Here is a 4,881-nt window from a genome sequence, read left to right as displayed (position 1 = left end):
ATATCCTCAGGGGCTTCCCTGGTGGCTCAGTGGTTAAGAATCCGCCTGACAATGCAGGGGACACGGGTTTGAGCCCTGGTCCGGGAAGATCCCACATGCCACGAGCAACTAAGCCTGTGCGCCACAACTACTGAAGCCCGTGCGCCACAACTACTGAAGCCCCTGCGCCTAGAGCCCGTGCTCCACAACAAGAGAAGTCACCACAATGAGAAGCCCGCACACCGCAACGAAGGGTAGCCCCCACTCTCCATAACTAGAGAAAGCCTGTGCGCAGCAACAAAGACCCAACAAAGCCAAAAAATATATATATATCCTCAGGACTTCCCTGGTGGTCCACAGTTAAGACTGCGCTCCCAATGCAGCGGGCCCGGGGTTTGATCCCTGGTCAGGGACCTAGATCCCGCATACCGCAGCTAAAGATCCCGCATGGGCAATGAAGATCCCATGTGCTGCAACTAAGACCCCGCATAGCCAAAAAAAAAAAGTCCTCAATTTAATTAATTAATTAATTAATTTCAGTGGTTACCCTTGTTTATTTCATTTTAGTTCACATTCCTTTAGACTAGTTAACAAAGGTAGTTTACGTTTATCCAACAAATATCTGTTGAGAACCAAGTGAGCCGAGCCTCAATTCAATTGAGATAAATATAAAATATGCCCTACCCACAAGGAGGTCTCCAAAGTTGGAAGAACAGATATCACTAAATGAATCATAATTACTATGATAAATATGCAAATGTTCATAAAGAAGAGCATATTCTATCTTGAATGGGAGGTGGACAAAAGTCCCAGGGAAGGACTATAAAGGACATAATACCTAAATGAGGATTTGAACAAAGAAAATTAAGGCAAGGAAGAGCATTTTTACCATTTGCAAAAGGAGCAGACTTGAAAAAGCATAGTACTGCAGAAATTAAAAGTTAGCTGGAACATAAATGGGGGAGTTTAGCATGGAGAGGGAGGAGGGTGGTAATTAATGTCCCTTTGTGGCCAGAATTACACTGTGATCACTGTTACAAGTGATTAATCCCACACACTCTTATTTTCTGTTCATTACATGGAAAAAAATATTCACATTATTTCCCTAACGGAATTCAAAAATTCCTTTTGGGGAAAGTAATTTCCCCAAAATTTCTTCATCTAAAATCCTTATGCCCTTACCATATCTCAAGGGGCAGTCTACAATTTGAGTGTGAATTTTAAGTTCTCAATTTGTGGCCCCATAAAATGTCCTTAAACAAGAATTTTACGTTGATATTAGAACACATTACAGTGTAAATCAGAAATTCTTAACTTACATTTTCTGAGAGGAGGCAGAAAAGTAAAATAAAGAAATGACAGTCAGGAGCCGCTGGGCTACTTCATTTGGCCGAAAGGCTGAAAGAAGAAGGGGATCGTGACCCAGATTCTCAGAGCTGGCGCTGCCTCCTAGGGCACGACTAGATAACCTGACAGGACAACTGTCTCCTGAAAGGGCCCTTCTTCCCTCTTCGCTCATCCCGCATGGCCTCTGAGCATCTCAGACTGTCCAGTTAACGGCGCCAAACCACGGATAACCGCCAAGCGCCTCTGGTTGCCCCGGTAACAGCCAGCCACACCAACCCGGCTCCTTTAAATCTTCCCAGAATGCTGCGTGCCTTCTCTCATTCACTTCCGGGTTCGGAGGGCTGACTCCTGCTGGAGCTAGGTGTGTGTGTTGGTGGGTTGCGTTTCCCAGCGGTGTGGGATTACCGGGCCGAGTGTGGCGTGTTCCCGCGGAGAGTGGTGGAGACTGTTTTGTTCTTTCCCTGTATTCAAAATGACTGGATCACTAAGGAAAGGCTATAATGTCCCTCAAGTTTTGGCGGCCCTGGAGAAGTGGATTTATTAGTTGCGAAAAAACAAAGCTAGAAAGCACTTTAAAGTTATATGCAACTTCATTTGTTGCTGTGATTTATTTAAGCAGCTTCAAACAACTTACTATAAAACAACTATTTTTGCTTTAGAGAATGAAGGCAAGCACACACAGGTGCAAACAAAACAAAACTCCCAAATTTCATCTTTTGCTCATGTGCATGGTGCACAGTGAGCCCAAACCAAAACGTGGGAGTTTGGAGCATAGAAAGGTATGTTGCAGGGCCCAGCAAGGAGAAGGGACAGAGCTCCTGCTCAAAATACCCTGAACTCCCGGAAGGGTTTCAGCAAAGCATTTTTAAAAGCCAGGTGAGGGAGACTGGTTGCAGGGTATGTGATCAGGTCCTGCACAATTCTCTGGTTGATACTGAGATAATAGGGCGGTTAACATTATCAATCCTTAGGGGCCTATAGGGTCTGGGGGCTCATAATCATCAGGTAATTTCTTCCATTTGGTGGTGGTTTTAGCATCTGTAACTCAGGAAGTGTGCATCAGATACTATTCTCTAGGTATTTCAGAGGAGCTACAGCGAGGATATGGGGGAGGGGGTCCGTCCTGGGAAGGCCCCATAGAGTCCTGCTCGGTTACATATCCACCCAGAAACAACCACTAAAAACACTTTGCAGCAGTCTTCCAGACCCTCTCTGTGCATATAATAAATTTCCAGCTTGTACATGCTATTTTGTAACCTAAAAAGCTTTTATGAACATATTTCATTTAAAAAACAACATGGTTGTATGTTTTCCATTGCTCTTTTTGTTAAAACAGTTTCTATCCTTTTTGTTCTTAATTAGTATTGCAATGGAGAAATGAAAATCCTTATAGCTAAGTCTTTGCCCATGTTCTCATTTCTTTGTGGTGATTATTTTTCTCTTTTTACCTTAGTAATTTGTATTTGCACTTCCCTCTCTCTCCCCTAATGCCGTCCCATTCCACTATGTCTTTATAGTATAAATGGATGAAGTTAACATATATGCCATCCAAAGGCTACTCAATTTTTTTAAAGTATACCTTTCTGATTATAAAGGTAATACATGCTTATTGTAGAACATTAGGAAAATTTGGAAAAATAATAAAAATATTCTGATACCTAGACAACTACTGATCATATCTTGTACAATTTTCTAGTTTTCTCTCTGTTGCTTTCAGCAATGAACATTGAAAAAATGTTTGCTAATTTGGTGCGGGGAAATGAGAGCTTTTAATTTGCATTTTTTTGCTTATTCATATAGCTGAATAGTATTTCAAATGTTTACAGTCTGTGGTCCATTTCAGGCCCCATCTTTTCTATCTAGCCTTCCCTGAGAATTCCAGACTAATTACACTAACTTGAAATGGTCTAGTTTTCCATATGTGTATATTTTAGTCCTCTAACTAGATTAAGAGCTAGTTGTGTGGTCCTGGATTATTCAGTTTCGCTGAGCCCACTTTCTTTATCTGAAAAATACAGTGATAACAGTATTTATTTTGCAGGGTTATGGTAGGGATTAGAACTAATGTATTGCAGGTGAGCTCAATAAAAAGTAGCTTTTTTTGGTTACAGCTTTAGTAGTCTATGTACATAGAAGGTGTTCATAATATTATTTTTCAAATGAGTAATCCTAGCATCTCACTCAATTTAGATATTTATTGAGCACCTATGACACATAGGTACTGTTCATAATCCTCAATGTCTCTTGAATCTTTATGAATTAGATACATTTCTTACATAAATCATATGCTCCTCTCAACCTTAGAAATTCTCTTATTATCCTGTTTCTGCTGCCATACCTGGCCCATCACAGCAGGTACTGAATGTGTGAGTTGAACTGAGTAAATTTACTGGGAAAAGAGAAACACAAATTAGTTAAAACCTGTCAGGCAGTGATGAAGCCATAATAGGTATGAAGTACTTTGTACATTGGGAGATCAGGAGAGATTAATTTTGATTAAGGTATCTGGGAAGGCCCTGTGGATTAGGTAGATTTGATCAGGACCTGGATCATAAGGACTGAGGACTGACTTAAAGATGGAAATATGAGTTAAGGCTTGGAGTTATAAGTAAAAAGGTTGTATTTTGTTATGTTGATGAAAAAATTAATAGTCGGTCTAAGAAAGAAATGGAAAATTTTATTTGAGCGAATCTGAGGATTATAACTTGGGAGACAGTCTTTCAGAAAGCTCTGAGCACTGTTCCACAGCACAGTGGATCAGTGTGCTAATCACAGCACAGTTAAAGAAGTTTTTGAGACAAAGTGTTATACGTCAAATGAATTATTGACAGAAGGAAGGTTATCTCCCAAGGAGTTATGGAGTAGTGGGTCATCCTGACCCTATACAAGATTAAGAAGGAATATCTTCTAAGGAGGTCTGGTTAATGCAGATGGAGGAGGCCCAAACTGGCAGAGAAAAATTTTGTTTAAATTTTTCTTGCCTTGCCATAAAATATGAAATTTATTTCATCAATTATCAGAGAGTTATTTGCAGTGGCAAAAGAGTAGGGTGGGCGAATGGGCCTAGAAGAGGCAGAAAAAAAGTAGTTGGGTCTTATATTTTGAGGGTTTTGACGCGACCATTCATTATAATTGCAGCTTTCAAACGTTTCTGAAAAACAGGGCTTTTAATATGGCTTGGGGCGTCAAGAGGTGGACCAGAGGCTGCAATTAGCCTGCTGGTGGACAAAGCAGGGAGTGCGAAGATGGCAGAAACCTTCAGAGGGAGAAGGGTATTTAATGGCCAGTACTGGTCAGGAGGTAAGGAAGGATTGTGCACGAGTAAGCAGGGCTGCGGAACAAGGCTTATGGGGACGGCACAAGCACGCTGAGCGGCAAAGGCCGAGCCCACATCAGGCGGGTTGTAGCCTGCGAGGGTACTCGCTAACCCCCGCTCAGCCAGCAGGCGCTTGGCCCCGCCCCTTGCCCGCCCAGCAGCCGTCGCCCCGCCCCGTTACCGTCTTCCCTCCCGGCGCCTGTGGCCCAGCGCTCCTTTGGTCTCCGGGCTCGTGGACC

This window comes from Phocoena phocoena, chromosome 11, assembly GCF_963924675.1.
Source record: "Phocoena phocoena chromosome 11, mPhoPho1.1, whole genome shotgun sequence".
Lineage (NCBI taxonomy): Eukaryota > Metazoa > Chordata > Mammalia > Artiodactyla > Phocoenidae > Phocoena > Phocoena phocoena.
This window is presented reverse-complemented; position numbering follows the sequence as displayed.